Below are 18991 nucleotides of genomic sequence, written 5' to 3'. Positions count from 1 at the left end.
GGGGGGGATTATGAGTGTCCAAAGGGGCAAAGGATTAATGTTAATTTAGGGGTAATAGAGAAAGCTTTATGAAAAAGGCAGGATTTGAATTACATTTAGAAGTATCAAAAAATTTCAGTAATGTCAGTAAGGAGGTACGGAACATGTTTACATCTTCTTGGTCCATTATACCTGGAACAGAGTGCTAATGAGGGCTCTGACTGACGCAAACATAGGAAAACATCCAACCATAAAGCCATCCAGGTAAGGGACAAGATTCTATGATTCTAATGTAGTGTTCCTTCAAAATAATCTGACTCCCATTCTATACTTTCCTTGTCAAAGAATACTCCTTTGGTCTGGAACTAAAAAAATATTTATTTTGGAACTAAAAAATATTTATATGTTGAAATAACTTATTCTTAGTGGGACTGATGTGTTAAATCTGTCCCCAAATTCATTCCATATGTGCCAAAGGTTGTGTCCCTCATATTTGTGTCTCTATATGTTTTCATTCATCATTGAAGAAGACCTGAAATAATACTGTCCACAATCCCTTTAGTGGTTTGGATGGAGCAGAACCAAAGTGGCATATGGCCAAAAGGGACAGATGTCACCTCATCTAAACCTATCTGTCAGTAACAGAGTTGGCATGGTGCTGGGTATAGTGCTAAACTCAAGAGGACATCACAGGTTGTTACTCTTACTACTTTTCTGGAAGCAAATACCAAGCATAGCTACTAGTTATTACTGGTACTTTCCCAACAATGTCAACAGACCTGCCTGAAAAACATGTTTTTTTAAAGTGGGCTCCAAGCCCAGCATGAAGCTCAACCTGGGCCTAGAACTCACAACCCTGAGATCAAGACCTGAGCTGAGATTAAGTGTTGAATGCTTAACTGACTGAGCCACATGGGCACCTCTGAAAAGCATTTTTTTGACCGCATACAGAGCCCTTCATTTATTTGGGATCCAAGGCCACAACCTCAGTAACCTCTCCAATAAACTGCAGCCAAGTTCCAACAATCTGGACAATCACCCCAGATAAGGGTTGGGGTCAGGTGGGCAGAGGTCTGGGGCCAAGGCTATAGGAGGAGCTGTGTAGCCAATAAGAGGGAACAGCTAGGGCATGCACTTGGCCATCGCCCCCAGTGTCCCAACTCCCTGCCCAAGGACAGGAGCAGAGTGGTGAGGGGGCCTCCTCAGACCTCTGGGATCCACCCCAAAAGGCCAGCATTCTCCTGGCGAAGGGCTTGGTAGTCCTCGCGGATCTTCTCCAGGTTGCTGAGGGTCTTCTTCCCCATCTCTGTCTCTATCTGCTCTTCAAGATCTCCAGCTTCCCACATGATTGTGCCTGCATCCTCAGCGGTCTGGATGAGCTGGCTGCAGTTCTCATGCAAGGCAGCTAGATACTTGTATGCCTTCCGAACGGCATCATCCTTCTTGGCATCCTTGAACACAAGCTCATCAGTCACTGTAAATGTCCGATCCAGCTTCCCAGACAGGGAGCTGATTTCCTTCTGAAGCTCCTTTGTGTCTGATAAAATCTTAGTGATCTCTTCCTTCTGCTTCCGGATGTTGCCCACCATCTCCAGGATGCTCTGGGTATAGGCAAGCCGGGACACATCTCTAGGCAGGTTCTCCAGTTCTGACACCAGCTGCTTATAGACTTCCTCCTTCCTTTGGGCCTCTCTGGCAGCTGCTCGAACACTCTGGTGCAGCTCCTGGATCTCTGCCAGCCGTCGAGAAGATTCCAACTCTCTGTAATCCTGGAGCTTTCGGAGGTGGCGGTACTCAGCCAGGAGCGGGACCCGGTGCTTTTCCCACTGTCCCACCAACTGGAAGACCCACTGGACAGTACTCTCCGCCATGAGCTGCAGCTTGGCAAGGTTGGCAGCCCCACCAGGCAGCAGCAGCTCCACTGCCCGGCTCTTCAAGTGCAGTGCCTGCTCACACTCCGCAGTGCTGAGCTCATTCTGGTAACGCTCGGTTTCCACCTGCATGAAGCTGATTTCCAGGGTCTTCATGTTGGTTTCAACCTCTTCAATGCTGTGGTTCACTCCCTCTAGCTGCTCCCGGAGAAACTCCAGCTCCTGCTCTTGAGCTGCCTGTCCTGTTCAGGCCACTGGGAGGGGGCAAACACATCAGACACCTGGGCTGCCTGTATCTCAGGCTCCAGATGAAAGGTGAACTTCTCTGAGTGTGTGCAGTTGGAGGCCTTGAAAGCACCAGTCCTGGCCCCAGCACCCCAGGCCTGCAGCAGCTCTCCCAGGTCTCCGGTTTGTGGGGGAGCCCCTAGTCGGGCCCAGGTCTGGCAGAGATGCTCAGCCAGGTACTTCTGTAGCCATTGCCTCTGAGCCCATGGACCTTCCTGGGTGGATGGCAGCTTGCCCGGTGGACCCAATCCTCATCCCCAAGGTGATTCCCACCCATGTGCTGGCAAAGCTGGATGGCATGGCATTCGAGGAGTGAGGCCACCCTCCCTGCAGGCTGGGGCACCTGGGTGGGGGCTGGTAGCACCAGAGGACTCGCCTGGAACTCCCAGAGTTCCCCGCTGGAACTCAACTCAGGCATGACCAGCCTGGTGGTGTAGAAAGGCTTCTGGGAGGCTGAACCCTGGAGGTGCTGTAGCTTGGGAGTGCGAAGGAGGGGTGGGACCCAGGGAAGGGCCAGCTGGTCCCGGATTTGGCCCCCAATGGCCTGGAGAAGAATAGCTGAGTCACTAGCAGGCTGATCTGCATCCTCAGAGGCATCAGAGGGCAGACGCTCAGCCAAGAAGAAAAGCAGGTCCCGGAGATCAGGCTCGCTGGGATAGAGGAAGTTCTGATAGTCAAGCTCCAAGGAATAGCCCAGGTCCTTGCAGGCCTGAGCCAGGCTCATGGCCAGGCGGAAGCGGACGGACATGGCCAGAGGCAGCAGGGGGCCGAGGCCAGAGCCCATGGCAGGGTCGATCACACGCAGGCAGCAGACTACAGTTTCTACAGACAACTCAGGGGTAAAGTCTCGCAGGGTCTGCACATCTGGAGGAACTGCTGTGCCGGCCTGGCACAGGGAATGGATGAGATTTGGTCTGCCTCCTCCATGCTGGAGCTTGGTTCAGGTCTGGAGCTGGGTTCAGAGCAGGGCCGAGCAAGAGAGGTACAGCTGTTGAAACCTGAAAAACATTTTTTAGGTGAGGATCTATTTCCTAGAATATCTAAGATCTAGTGTCATTTTACCAAACTCAAACCACTTTGGCTAAAAGAGAGCACTGAAAATTCGAGGAAACAAATTATCCGTACACAAACGCAAGTTATCTCACTCAATAATCCTTTAATAGCCTGTTGTAGAACAACTGCAAAACTATGTTTAATTCTTTCATACCACATTAGCAAATGCAAACCCAAAGGTGGAACTCAGAGCATAACTGTCCTGTAGTATCGAAATCATGTGTAAGACATCGCTGAGTAATCTAGAGATCTAGACTCCTCCAAGTGGCAAGTACAGCTTCCCTTTGGAATTAATGATAACTAGAATCTGCTTAATTCACCCAAAATGTTTACTGAAGCATTGTCTGACACACTGAGAATACAGCTACAAAAATAAGCAATAGCAATGTTTTCTTCCTTGTGGGAAGATAATAGTAGTAAATAAAACAGACCAATGAGGAGTAGACCAGATTGTGATCAGAACCATGGAGAAACAGCAAAGAATGAGGATGGGAATGCAGAGTCAGCAGGGGTGGGTGAGGAGAGGGCAACTGCCATTTCGTGTAGGGTTGTCAGGCCAGGCGTTACTGATTAAGCGACATGTGAGCAAAAAGCTGAAGGAACTGAGAAACAAAGCCAATTATCATCTACGGGGAGAGCATCACTGGCGGGGCAACAGCACAATCAAACATCTCTTAACATTATGCTTGGCATATTCGAGAAACATCCAGAAGATTAGGATGACCAAAATGGAAGGAAAGGAGGGAGAGTAGAAGGAGGTGAGATGAGTAAAGTAGCAGGGGAGCCACTGTATGAAGCTGGCTTTTACTCTGAATGAGTTGGGGGACACCACAGAGGTCAGAGTGGAGAAAGGTGTGGTCTGAAAGGACAATTCTTACTGTGTGAAGAATAGACTACAGGAGAGGGTCATCTCTTAAGCAGGAAGGCCATTAGATAGCCAGTGTAAAAATCCAAGTGAAAGATGATGGTTTCAGGCAGGTGACCAGGGTTAGAATTGGCTAGATTCAAATGTATATACTTTGATGACAAGGATTCATTGTAGATTGCATATGAATTGTGACAAAATAGAGGAGTCAAAAGATGATTCCTTCTTAAGGAGGACGTTTCCATTTGCAGAAATAAAGACTAGGAGAGGAGCATCTTTGGAGAAGGGGAAATCACAGACTTTGATTTGAGGCATGTCAAGTATGAGGTGCCTATTAAACATCAAAATATATGCATTGGGTAGCCAGGAGGAAAGAAATGGTTATAGTTAAAGACAGAGTTCATGGCCAGAGATATAACTTTGCACATTAGCAAGGGGATGGCACTTAGTGCTCTGAGACCAGAGAAGTCATTAAGGGAGTGGTGTAGAAATAGAAGAGAAAGTGCCAAGAAGAAAAGGAAGAACTCACCACGTTCAGGAAGAAGCCTCAAAGGACTTATGATTACAGTATAAACTGTGCAATCACAGCCTTCCTGTTTTAAGAATAGAAATCTATTTGTTATTTCCAGTTTGTGTTTCCTGTGACTATATGGATTGCCTTTTTATGTACACACTACTGATGCCAGTGACTCCTGGGTGATTCAGTATAGATCTGTAAGCACCTACTAAGTGCAAAGCTTTTTCTTTTTCCACCAAAGCATTCCTCCACCAGAGCGCAAAGTGCATTCTCTCTAGGACTTTTGGATAATAATAAGATAGTGAATAAAGGAAAAGTTTCATGCTTATAGATGTTCTTTAATGGCCCAACCTTTGCACTAGCTTAGTGTGCACTAGTTTGTAGGCACACCTCAAGCCTCAAAAAAGTGAAACAAGAAGACCCAAATGATGGAATAGAAAGAAGGCATAGATGAGTTACCGAAGTGAAAAACCAAAATCCTGCCTCTCCATTTCTTCAGCAATATGCTTCGGCACACTGATTTTTCTCTAGACTCTGGAAATGCTAATTCAATAAATTTACTTTTATTCATTATTGTAATTATAAATTCAAGACTAATTTTAAAGTCATCTTTTTTCTACCCTCTCTACTCCAGTGACATCTGAGTGTTATTGATTATAAATGTCAAATTAAATTTCTAGGCATATTTTCCTTCTGTTGGGATCAATACATAACTTGAAGAGTTCCTTTGATAGGACATTGAAAGTTATTTCTCACCCATGTGACATTTTGGCTCTTTTCCCCCTGAATATTTCAGTTAGATATTGGCAGCTTTCACTTTCTGGAGGTTTACAGGGAAATATGGTCTTGCTTTGTAAACCTGAATTTCCAAACTAAAAAAATAAAGAGAGGTGCGAGACCATGAATTATATGCATATTAATTTAACTTTGAATAAACCCAATACAAGAAAATCCAAATTTACAAAAGGTGATTAAGGTGTCCCAACTCTGTTAATTAGTTATTGATTTTTTACAAAAGTATTCTTCGTATTTCAATTTTCAATAATTCAGTATAGGATTCCTTCAATAATTTAAAAATGCTTTACTTATAGCTTTTTGATGTCTTTTTGATGAATCATAGTTAAAGAAATCTAGAAAAGCTGATTTGCTTAAGCCATTAATTTCATATTTTAATCACTTTTTCATTCATTCATTTACTCAATCATAAATTATGGAAAACAGTATGTAGCTTCACAAAAAATTAAACATAGAACTACCAATGATTCAACAATCCAACTTCTAGATAAATATCCAAAGGAAAGGAAATCACTACCTTGAAGAGATATTTTCACTCCCATGTTTATTGTACCATTATTCACAATAGCCAATATATGGAAACAACCTAAGTATCCATTGATAGATGAATAAAATCTTAACATTTGTGACAACCTAGATGAACCTGGAGGACATTATACAAAGCGAGGTAAACCGGACGCTGAAAGACAAATATTGCATCTTACTTATATATGTGGAATTAAACAAAGCTGAATTCACAGCAACACAGATTAGAGCAGTGGTTTTCTGTGGCTGGGGTGTGGAGGAAAAGGGAAGATTAAAAAAAGAAAGAAGAAAGAAAAGATAGTAGTGGTTGCTAAGGTTTCGGAGTAGGAGGCATTATTAGGAGTTATTGCTTGATAGGTGCAGAGTTCAGTTTTGTAAAATGAAAAGAGTTCCGGAGATCGATGGTGGTGTGATGAGTGTACAACAGCATGAATGTACTTAGTACCACTGAATGGCACACCTCAAAGTGGTTATGATAGTAAGTTATATGTTATGTATATTTACCACAATAGAAAATAATAATTTACCCAGTAATTTGCCACAGTTAAAAAAAATAATAATCTCCATAAGTATTATTGAACATCTAGACTTGAGTCAGCAAGGTTTGGGACTTGGGTCTATATGAGAGAGAACCCCCACCCCATCAGAAGTGGTAGGGTCAAAGAGACTGGAAACAGTATTGACTACTCTGGGTCTTTGCAAGGTCAGCAGAATACTACATAATGGAGACCTTTCATTCACTTCCTCTGTGAAATCCCTGATAAAGTCAACATTTCTCATTCAGATGTTTCAGTGAATTTCCTTGGGGAAAACCAAAGAAGAGGTGAAAAATTCTTTGTTCAAGGTTGGCACGAGCTAGAAACATAGGCAGACTGCACATAAACAGAAGCTGGAAGAGCACTGTCCAACTTAGTTGCCCTCTATTAAAACACCTCTCACGTGAGAAGGTAAATCGTTGTTACATGAACAGACACTTCTCCAATGAAGACATACAAATGGCTAACAGACACATGAAAAAATGTTCATCATCATTAGCCATCGGGGATATTTAAATCAAAACCACATTGAGATACCACCTTACACCAGTTAGAATGGCCAAAATTAACAAGACAAGAAACAACAAGTGTTGGAGGGGATGTGGAGAAAGGGGAACTCTCTTACACTGTTGGTGGGAATGCAAGTTGGTGCAGCCACTTTGAAAAACCGTGTGGAGATTTCAAATATATTCTGCTCCTGATCGGTAAGGTGTGCTATTTTACTTGCAGCTCCTGGTGACTGGCATGGTGTCTGGCCCTCATCCTTATCCCACAGATAATTAGTGAATATTCCATAGACAGAATGATTGACTGTTGAATATTTCTGTATTTTCCACTCAAGAAGTAACAGGCATTTCCGCAGAGTTTCAGCTGGTGTTGACATGAGACAGAATTGTGAGGAGGGCACAAGCTGACAAAAGTAACAAATTCAGGCACTAAGGCTAAGGGACAGGTGCGTGTGTTGGGGGAGGGGGAAATCTGGCTTCTCCCACAGGCAATGTTGTGGAACATGGTGTATGCTTACTTTCACTGAGGCTCTGCCAGAGATAAGCAGAAGCTTATCTGAATGAACTAAGCTGATGAACTAAGATGATGGCAGCTACTGAGGATGGTAACTGATACTTTTTGAAGGAAAAAAAAAAAAAAAAAAGAAGGAGAAGACAGAACTTTTATTATCATATGGCTCCTCATCTTCTCTTCCCATCCACCATAGACTTTTCCCTTCTCTCATTCCATAGCACTTTAGGCTTGTTCCAAATCATTCAGTGGACATGAGGAGTACATTTGAGCTCATGCTTGTCAAAAACTAATGTGGAGGAAAAAATGGATTCTAAAAAAGAGCACTGGCTTGTGTTCTCATCAAAAAACAGATACAAATGAAGTATTTAGCATGCTTTTCTTGAAAATGGGACATGGCAGTTTTTAAAGACTTCGAATAATTTTAAACTAAATTCTCACAGCAGTCTCTTGAGGTAGAAAGAGGCAGGATAGTGTAACAAAAAGAAAACGGATCTGAAATCACAAGGGACTCAAGAGTATGTCCTAACTGACCACATACCAACTGTGGGGCCTTAGTCTCGACATGTCCTGAATGCTTTTAAATCTCATTTTCGTCATCCATAAAATGGGGATTAAAATTATCTTTTCCTGGTAGAGTAAGAATTAAGTAAGAAATCTCTAAAATCCATAAAAATGCTTACTATATGTTCATTAAAAATATTTATGGAACATCTGCTCTGTGTCGATAGATAAAATTGTGAATAATGAAAGAAAAATCTTTGTGATTTTTTTCATATTTGTGTGTGTGTGTGTGTGTGTATAGGGAAATAAGCAAAATGTGTATTATATAGTATGTCAGATGTGTAAGCAAGGAATGCAGAGGGGGAGTGCTAGGGAAAGAGAGAGCTGAGATTTCAAGTAGGCTGAAGGGCAGGGGCCCTTGGAGAATGAATGGTTGGGACCGGAGCATGCCAGGAACAGTGAGAACAAAATCCTGGTAGGGAGAATGTATGAGGCATATTTTGAAATAGCAAGAAGGCATCTGTGTTTGGAACAGAAGAAGTAAGGGAGAGTGTAGTAAGAATAACATGGGACCTGGTCTTGCAGGGTTTTTGGCAATTAATCACCCCTTTAGTTTAATCTTTGGGAAAGGCAGATATCGCAGGACAAGAGTTACATGATGAGAGGGGTGGATTGATTGACTTTTCTCTATTTTTCTGGTTAAAGAATTGAATCCCAGGGAAGTTGAAAATTTTCTAAAGATTATGTATTTGATTCAACCTGGAATTAAACCCCAAATTTCTGACTCTTCATTGAGAGGAAATGAAGGTAAGATCTGCTCACTGTGTGTGTGTGTGTGTGTGCGCGCGCACACGCGCATTCAAGTCAGGCAGGAAGTAGTATTGCAATGCTCCTGCAACCAAATCCCTTCAGGACGGATATGCCAACATCATGTGGGAGCCCATCTATGAGAATTAAACTCTATACTAGTGTGAAGAAAACAGCCCAAAGAGCTGTCTCTGCCCTCACTGGATTCAATCATGCTATTGCATACCTCCGACGTTGGCAATCTAGCTACTAACAGCATCTTACTTTCCTGTTCAATTCTATACTATGGAAAGGGCAAGCTATTTCTCAGTACTTAGGGCCTACTTTCAAATAGTGGTAACTATAGTTTCTAACACTCTGCAAGGAAGACATTTCTAAAGCAGCTATCAAAAATACATATTCATTTAGTTATTGAGAATGTAAAAGCAATACCTTCCTTCTACTTGTGGGGAGTATCATTTTTCTAGCTGCAATTTGTTCACAAAAGAGCAATATTTGTGCCAAGGACTCAAGTGAAACAAATGTCCTTCTTGATGGGAAGTGTCCACACTAATTCAGAGCTGTAAAATAGAAATTTTAAATTCACCTTTCTGTGATTTGGCATTTGGAACTTCTACATAATTTAACTCATGTTGAGCTACTTGAAAGGACTCAATGGATAGCGCTACATGGTGAAATACCAGTCTGGTGCTCGGAAACTTCCACTGTACCTTTCAAAGGCGCTTATTTCTGGAGTGTGCTGTTAGGCAACCTATCATCGTTCTTTCTTTGAAATGTCACCCTTGTTCTGTCAAAGGCTCCTGTCTGCGTGTCTGACTAACTTTGCAAATGTCTGACAGGAAATTGTCAGGAGAAGCTATAAAGGGAGATGCCTTTTGTCTCTAAGTGGAGAAGATGGTGATTTTTGGACAGGACAGATCAGCTGAACAAATGCTAGGTGAATTCGCCAGCTCTTTTGAAAGGCATAAAGATAATGTCAGAAGGTTAAGTAATTTCCCAGTCCAACTACCCTCTTGTAATTCTCTCAACGCTACCTTCATCAAGAGACTCCAGATAAGCTTTCTAGAGCTTCTCATGACTCTGACAGCTTGATGTCTCCTCAAGTGTTCAGGGCTTCCTGATGCTATAATTTCTCTACAAAAATTCAGGCAAAATAAGAGAGGGAGGCCCTGAATGAGGTAGATTCCCAGAACAAATAGACTTGAAACTTTAACACAGAAAATGATCACCTAGAATTTATTTTATAACCTTGGGAGAAGGATCCAAGTTGGCAAATCCCTGTACAGATGGAAGGAATCAAAAGCCCCTTCATGTTCTCCGTGCCTTTCTTCTCATTAGCTCATGCTGAACATCTGAGCAGTACTATAGGAGAAGAGGCTCCCGAGCCTTCAGAGGGTCACAGCGGCATAGAATCTCAGTCAGGGAGCAAGTGAACTGCACTTGACCTTGTCATTCTAAGCTTCTAACGCCTGAATCCCTGCTGAGTGGTTACATACTCCTTATAGAGCAGAGTAGAGAAGTTCAACTCACATTGAAAATTTTTTTTTCTTCACTTTAATAAGAAAATGATGCTTTGAGAAGGAATAAAAAGACTTCTGGTTTTTGTTTCTACCTATAAGGAGCTCAGAAATCACCACTCCACACTAACAAAAAAGAAGCTATCTCAAAAAAACCAACAACTGTTCTTGATCATTAAGAAAAGAGAGGACACAGAGCAAACTACTGTCCTCAAAATTAGAGAGAAAGGTGAATACAGGGAATCACGGCTTCCTAAAGCAAAGATTTGCCAGTGAAATGACCATGGGAACCAATGCCAGGGTAGGAAAACCTGAACTGTAATTAGTATTATTCTTTAAAAATGAAGGATAAATAAAGACTTTCCCAGACAAACAAAACCTGAGAGAATTTGTTGCCAGTACACCTGTCTTACAAACAATGTTAAGTTTTTTAAAAAGAGGGAAACTAATATAGGTCAGAAACCCGATTTACATTAAGTGTTGAAGAAGGAGAATGTGAAAGTAAAATAAAAATATTCATATTTCGGGCACCTGAGTGGCTCAGTGGGTTAAGCCACTGCCTTCGGCTCAGGTCATGATCTCAGGGTCCTGGGATCGAGTCCCACATCGGGCTCTCTGCTCAGCAGGAAGCCTGCTTCCTCCTCTCTCTCTCTGCCTGCCTCTCTGCCTACTTGTAATCTCTCTGTCAAATAAATAAATAAAAAATCTTTTAAAAAAATATTCATATTTCTTTTTTTTTAATTTTTTATTTTTTATAAACATATATTTTTATCCCCAGGGGTACAGGTCTGTGAATCACCAGGTTTACACACTTCACAGCACTCACCAAAGCACATACCCTCCCCAATGTCCATAATCCCACCCCCTTCTCCCAAACCCCCTCCCCCCCAGCAACCCTCAGTTTGTTTTGTGAGATTAAGAGTCACTTATGGTTTGTCTCCCTCCCAATCCCATCTTGTTTCATTGATTCTTCTCCTACCCACTAAAGCCCCCATGTTGCATCACCACTTCCTCATATCAGGGAGATCATATGATAGTTGTCTTTCTCTGCTTGACTTATTTCGCTAAGCATGATACGCTCTAGTTCCATCCATGTTGTCGCAAATGGCAAGATTTCATTTCTTTTGATGGCTGCATAGTATTCCATTGTGTATATATACCACATCTTCTTAATCCATTCATCTGTTGATGGATTCTTTCCATAGTTTGGCTATTGTGGACATTGCTGCTATAAACATTCGGGTGCACGTTCCCCTTTGGATCACTACGTTTGTATCTTTAGGGTAATACCCAATAGTGCAATTGCTGGGTCATAGGGCAGTTCTATTTTCAACATTTTGAGGAACCTCCATGCTGTTTTCCAGAGTGGCTGGCACAAAAACAGACACATAGATCAATGGAACAGAATAGAGAGCCCAGAAATAGACCCTCAACTCTACAGTCAACTAATCTTCGACAAAGCAGGAAAGAATGTCCAATGAAAAAAAGACAGCCTCTTCAATAAATGGTGCTGGGAAAACTGGACAGCCACATGCAGAAAAATGAAATTGGACCATTTCCTTACACCACACACAAAAATAGACTCAAAATGGATGAAGGACCTCAATGTGCGAAAGGAATCCATCAAAATCCTTGAGGAGAACACAGGCAGCAACCTCTTCGACCTCAGCCCCAGCAACCTGGACGGACCCCTATGGCTCAAGTTTTTACACATCAGGTCCCCCTTCCTAAATTGAAAACACCTGTATGCTCTGTCAAAAAAAATTACATAGGGTGAACTGGGAGAATAAACACTGCAAAACGTACCATTTGTGTGCTCAAGAGGTGAACAGTACCAGAGTTAACCTCATAAGGACCACTAGTTTCAGACCTTGACCAGTCATATTGACCAAGACCTTATTCATTCATCAGGCAGTCTTCATGTGAATGGGGCCGATGTTCTGCCTGAGGTCTACCATTCTGATGCCAGGTATTATTCCAATCACTGGAACCAAGACAAAAACACAAGCAAATCAACAATGAAATAAAATAACATCAGGCACCTTTAGCCTAAAATTTCTTATGCTTCTAGTACCAAGAAAAAGAACCTTCTTGAGTTGAAAAAAAAAAAAATCTGTCTCCATGAGCCTTTTACCCGTCACTATTGAATATGGCTTTGCATGTTCTCATTAACTGGATTTCCCTCTGGTGAGACTCTAAGTCATTCATATAATCCTAGAACTGTACCACCCAGAGTGGGATGTGCTATTGTAGTTTCCCCCAAGTCAATGCAGGGAAATGCCCTAATGAGAAAGAAAGCCTTGAGACAGGGACCCGCTATCCCATTTGGAAGGCCATAGGACATGAAACACAAACTAGCTGAGTTTACATCCAGGAACTTGCATTTGCGGGGACTCCAACTGAAAACTGGACTTAGACTCACCGGTGATAGACTATGTTTAGGCAAGAATGGTCTTTTAGCTTGATTCAGCTCAGAAATAGAGCCTAATACAAGGATGTTGCAGCTGATAGGTTATTTTGGAGGTGATTCCACAAAGCTCAGTGGAAAAAAAGAAAAGGGAGAGGGTAATGCAGGGTAATGGGATAAAACCAAAGTCAGTCAAGGGTACTGTGGGACACTGGGAGTCATTCCTACAAGGATCCTCTGAGAAACCACACGGGGCCCGTCTCAGAATTATATCACCAGAAGACACAGAGATAGGAGCCTTCATCCACCATATTTATACATTCCTAATTTGTGGAGAGTTGTGCCTAAGGGCATTAACCTGCGTACAGCTAAGCAAGCTCCCATAATTTCAGAGAAAGCATGAGAAGAGTGACCATGTGTTCTAGTTGTAAGGCTACTCTGTGCCGGGAACTATCTCCCTCAGCTGCCAGTGACCTCATGCTGGCAGAGGTATGGAATAGAGAATCAAGTGTCCGCTACAGGTGGTGAGACAGGAATGTGGAATGTGAAGCCCAAGATCTTGTCCAGGCCCTGCCCCTGCCACACTCTGAGACTGGCAACATTCCTAAATTATTTTGAGGACTAATTTATTAGGTTCTATGATTCTGTGGTTATTCTACATACATTTTCTGTATTTTTTAAAAAGTGTTTAATGAGCTAATGCACATGGTAAATAGCCCTAAACAGAGAATCATTTTAACAAGCAAAAATCATATGGACTTAAAAATTTTTAAAAACTTATATAAAACTAGAGTGGTGAGGGCAGGAGAGATTTAAAACAAGAACTCCCAGCCTGCTACAGAAAGAGTAGACAGATCCTTTCAATTGTTTTATTCAGATATTTATTTTTATCTAGGGAAGATTCTAACACTCAACTTGAAAGGTGTTTTCTTTTGGACATAATTCAGGGAAATATATAAAATCCCTGTAGGGGAGATGATGCCATTCCTGGGTCTCATCAAATAATTGTGACTGGCATCTTTGCAGAACACAGAATGAGGAAGAGTGAGACTTGCCAAGTCCCCACATTTTCATGGATCTAACAGTTAATTAAAACATACTTAGCTGCAGCTTTAGAAACAGAGTTAGTGAGGCCTGTATAACACAAATGACTAAATGTTGAAAAATAGTTGATTGTTTTAAATGTCCGTATCAGCCTAGATACAGTTTATGCCTGAACTTTTCAGAAGACCCCAAATATTTCATATTAACCTCCTTTCTTAAGGGTCTCTTAAAGAGGCAGAGGTGCTTAAGAAGAAGCTTGCACCTTCTTGCTGTGTGGTTCACTTTCCGAAAAGGCCTGCCATAATTCTAGGTGACCTGCCCCATTTGCTCACTCCCTTGCTCCTCCATAGAGTGGTCACTGCACCTTCACACCCCATCCAGCCACCACAAGGACCACTCCAAGAGAAGCAGAACATGTATGACCTCAAGGAGTTTCAAGGAGAAGTAAATGGTGAGCAGCTGGGAATCTCTGGCCACAAATCTCATCAAGGAATTCTAGCTCTTGACCAGCAACTCACAGAGCTTCCCCTGGAACTGGCCTTGCAGGAATGCATGCAGGGACTTGGTCTCTGCAAACCCACACGCCTCCTCACGAGTGGTATGTTGGATCCTCGTAAATTTGAAGAGGCCCTTGTGGGAAAATGGAAGATATACAAGAAAAGCAGCAATCTAGGCTGGAGAATGATGACCAAACAAAATGAGAGTCCTAATAGAACAATTTCCCTACCCTCACCTTGTTGGGCAATGGAAGAAGACAGGAGTTAACAGTAGATGCTACATTGTGTTGAAATTACTGTTTTGTTTTGTTTTGTTTTGTTTTGTTACACATGGTTTATTTTCTGCTTTAAATTCTGATATTATGAACCCTTTAATTACCTTTCTCAAGTGCAAAATTCCAAGACCTTATTCAGGTATGACTAAGAAGAACCTGGAAAATTTTGAGACCAAATTGACATAGCTGTCATGATTCCAATGTCCAGGAAATATAAGCTAGATCAATATTACCCCTAGAGCACTGCCAGAACGTAGACATTCTGTTGGGATAGTCGCATGGCAGGCCCAGTCATTGTGCCACCACATAGCAGTCTCATGCAGGCATGTATAGTCAAGTTACTTGGGACTCCGGGCTCATGTAGGGCATGCCTCCCTGAATGGCCACTCACTGTCACATTCCTCAGCTTATCCTTCCCTGTCTTCGTGACTTCCCAATGTTGGAATATTATGGATGCAGCCTTGAGATCCCTTCTCTTCTCTTTACACCACTAAGTGAGAAATGTTAGTTACCTTGTTGGTAAGGTGCTTCCTGATTAGCCAATTTAAGTTCATCCTCCTAACAGTCCATATCCCCTCATTCTGTTTATATTCCTTCATACCACTTCTTACCATTTGACACGCTATCAGCTAATTTTGTTCGGCGACTGCCTATTTATCCTTGCCCATCAAAATGTAAGTTGTATGAGAGCAGAGACTATTTTTGCTCACTGCTCTCTCATTCTTGGAATATTTAGTTGGTATTCAATATTTATTATATGAATGAATGAATATAAGTTTGATAATTACAAGAACATATCTTAGAAAACATACACTAACTCAAAATCTTTGCAGTCTCAGCCATTATTCCCTTGCTGGGATATCTTTCAAGTGATGGTGCTAGGAGTATATTTTCTATCTCAGTTGGACATTGAGGGATGATTGCTGACAAAAATTATTTTGGTTTGATATGTTGATTCTTATCCTCTTAAGTAGAAAAATTCTGCCCTATATTCACAACAGCCTCTTTAAGATTTCCGGTATCCATGCGCAGAACCTGAGACCCAAGATTTTACCAGGAGTGGAAGGTAGGGAGAGAAAAACAGAGGACCTTTTCCTGGAATTACTCTATTCCTTCTGGTAGAGGCTCGTTGGCTGACCTCAAGGGTACAGTGCAAAGCCAAGTTTAAATTGTCCTTGCAAGGGCTGGCATTTCTTATTACCGCCTTATACTCTTTAGCCACTACCACTTCTAGTTTTATGCATTTTAATTAGAACTCTCTGTTCGTTTTATTCACGCATTCGTTCATTTTCTTTTTATTCACTTACTTTCTTAATATTTTTACTGGAGCATAAAGATGGTTCACTTAAAGGGAAAAATTTGAAAGCTAACAAGTAGAAATTTTCAAACCAGATGGACCCTCCGACATAAAAGATTGGTTTGGCCTGGTGCACCCAAGACACCTTAATCACTATCAGGAGCTCTAGGTTTTATCAGTATGTCTAGTTGAGTCAAGAGAAACTTTCATTATATATCTTCCCCCCACCCCAAGGGTGGGATCTAAAAGGACATGAATAAACCTTGTGCAACATTCTCTTTTCCTGACTGTGACAGAATATAGTTTTTCACCACATATCACAATATTGATGTCCATTCATTCATTCAATAAATATGACTGGACATTTACAGTATGTTCAATACTGTGATTAGAAGTTGGAGATACAAATATGACCTTAGACACTATATTGAAGGCTATTGTACTGCAGCATTTATTCTATTATATTAAAACTAGCTCATGTCAAAACGTTATGGTCCCAGAGTCAGGAGTGATACTGGGATCAACTTCAGAAAGGAGATAATATGGGAGCCAGATTTTATCAAGTAGGATTTTATTAAAGAGGGAAGCTTGCCTTCTGTCCTCTGCAGCACTATGTTAGAGAAAAGAGGAGAACAAAGAGCAGTCCTGGGGCGGACATTCCAGGCCAAAGAAGAGCATATGAAAAGCTACCACAGCTGGAGTGTGGACTGTGAGTCCATCACCATGCCAGAGCACGAGACAGAAGAAAAGCACTTGCTGGGATTCAAAGCAATGCCTGCCTTTCTACGTATCAGCAAGGCTATTTGAATTCAAGAGTGTGGTGTGACTTTCTTGATAGTCACGAGTAATTTGGACCTCAACTTTCACCTAGCTCCTTTGAGATCTCAGAAAACACTTAGGCAGGACATGCAAATGGGGTGTTTCCAATTAAGTATAAACAGCACTGTCCCTTCTATCAAAAAATGGGGCTCGCATCAGAATCTAATTATTAAACAGGTATTGCTTCATTACATATGGCCGAAGATGAGTCATTGTCTTAGTACCCTCCATCCTCACCATTAAATATGAACGGGAGAAAGAGAAGCATAGAATCTTGCATGTGTTGCTGATGGTTCAGTGCATAAGTAGAACAAAAGAGATGAGTTGATTTGAATCTATAGTTTTCCTTTCTACCTAAGAAAAGTGATTGTTTCTAGAAACTGACATCAGATCTGACATACACAAAATAAGAACTTCCTTGTCCTATTATGTATGAATCCAAGTGTAATCCTCTGGGTTAGTCTAGAAAGCTAAGTCAAATATTACAAGGGACATTTAGATTGGGAACGGAGTCAGAAATGAGTACAACACAAACATATTAAAGTGAGGCAATTAAATGCAAACAAACACTATCGCACTTTCCTCCTAAGGAAATATAATTAGATTGCCAAGTAGATTGCTTTTGGATTATTTGGATTAAGTGTTGCATTCTTGAAAGCTTAGCGATTTCATTTCCTTGGAAACCGTGAGTTTCCACTGTTAGAAGCTATGAGCATTCTCTCCTGGGCTTTGGCTACCTTCTTCCTGTGCTTTTGCTTCTAGGACTGGGAATCATAGCATTAAAAAATAGTGCCTCAACAAGGAGAGCAAGGATTAAGGTCAAAATGTTCTGGCTGATTTGGAAAGGTTGGGCAAACAGCGTCATTACCGCAACCTCAAAATACACACTGAGCCCCACAGAACAATCATTTTTGCTTAAAAAGTGACTTTGTGTACTTAATAAGCTATACAACCATGCTAAGCAGCCCCTGTAATAGTTAACTCAAGACTTTCCCTTTGCTCTCTTTCCTGCCGACTTTCTAACCCATGAGACCTTGAAGAATAACCTTTATTTACCATGTTGTTAGCCTCATACTGAGTTGAAAGTCACTTCCCGGGAGGAAACACTCCAGAGATTTTACCTGTGTCTTATTAATAAAGTTTTCCATTTGCAGAAAGAAACTCAGGCATCTAAATAAGGATCCATGCTGCATATGCAATAGGAGATGAAAAGGAGAAGTCTAGGGGGATGCCTGTGGCAGAGATTTATCACAAAAGAAAAAGAAAAAATGAGTGACCATTAACTTCCTCACTGAGCTAGCCAGAGCGGACACAGCAGGAGCCTCAGTTACACTGTGGGCTTGATGGAGTCAAGGATCACCTGTCAGGTACATGGGCATCCAGATGGGTGCAGACATTCTGACCAACGGCTCTAATTTAAGATGGAAGTTTTCTTTTAAAATTCTGAGTCTTCCTGGATTGATTTTTGTAGCTGGCCCACCCTGGGAGAGAAAACAGTCTCTCTTGTTGACAGAGTTGGTCCTTAGCAAAATTAAGGACATGGGGAAGTAGAGCTTGTATTCTATTTTTGCTCCTCTCATAACTCTCATAAGCTGGCCACCATGCACAGGTATCCTCAGTTCTTTTTTTTTTTTTTTTTTTTTTTTTTTTTTTTAAGGCCTGGAGAGGTCTGTCCAACCCAGAGAGAGCCCTAAGATTTAAACTGACTTGCTCACAATCCTGAACCTCCAACACCAACTTCCCATTCTGCATTCTGTTTCTCCAGGACTATGTTTGTTAAATTAATTAGCTTAACAGAATCACATTAATCACTTTTAATGTAAATGTGTAAAACCAGGTGGTATATTGGCAGTTTTAGAAGATGCTTCCTGAAAGCTTACCTTACTCCTAACATGGAGTTTTCAGAATTGTGGCAGAACAATCAGTTTAATGGGGGAGCTACTTGGAGTTAGCGAGTTTTGTTTTGTTGTCCACCTCTGATCACCAGAACAGTGAGGATGGTACAGAATTGTACAGTCATGAGAACAGCCTAAAATAGGGCTTTACACCGGGGGTCAGCACACTTCTGCTGCAAACAGACAGATAGCAAGTGTTCGAGGCTTTGCAGGACATTCTGTCTCTGTTGCCACTACCCAGCTCTGCTGCTGTAGTGGGACAGCACCATTGATAATACTTAAGTGGAAGTGCCTAACTTCCAAGAAAATGATTTTTACAAAAATAAGATGTGGTCCAAATTTGACCCACAATCTATAGTTTGTTGACCTCTGTTTTCTATTAATTCGAGGAAGATACCAATCATCCTTCTGGCTCAGCTGAGAGATTCAACATATAGACACTTGAAAAAAATAACAAAATCATTCCCTTTGAAAGAAGAGAATTTG

The 18991-nt window shown here is 41.7% G+C and overlaps 1 pseudogene across 1 annotated transcript; it reads right to left on the bottom strand.

The window, feature by feature from the left end:
• Positions 1 to 304: 304 nt before the first annotated feature.
• Positions 305 to 12152, bottom strand: LOC309855349 (coiled-coil domain-containing protein 22 pseudogene; annotated as a pseudogene). Its single transcript, XR_014316615.1, has 2 exons — positions 12078 to 12152; positions 305 to 3133 (listed from the first exon to the last, which is right to left on the bottom strand). The product of XR_014316615.1 is annotated as a coiled-coil domain-containing protein 22 pseudogene (transcript).
• Positions 12153 to 18991: the final 6839 nt, after the last annotated feature.

Source organism: Mustela nivalis (assembly GCF_964662115.1).
Source record: "Mustela nivalis genome assembly, chromosome: 20".
Taxonomy (NCBI): Eukaryota; Metazoa; Chordata; class Mammalia; order Carnivora; family Mustelidae; genus Mustela; species Mustela nivalis.
Note: the sequence above shows the minus strand (reverse complement) of the source record. Positions and strands in the feature narration are given on the sequence as shown.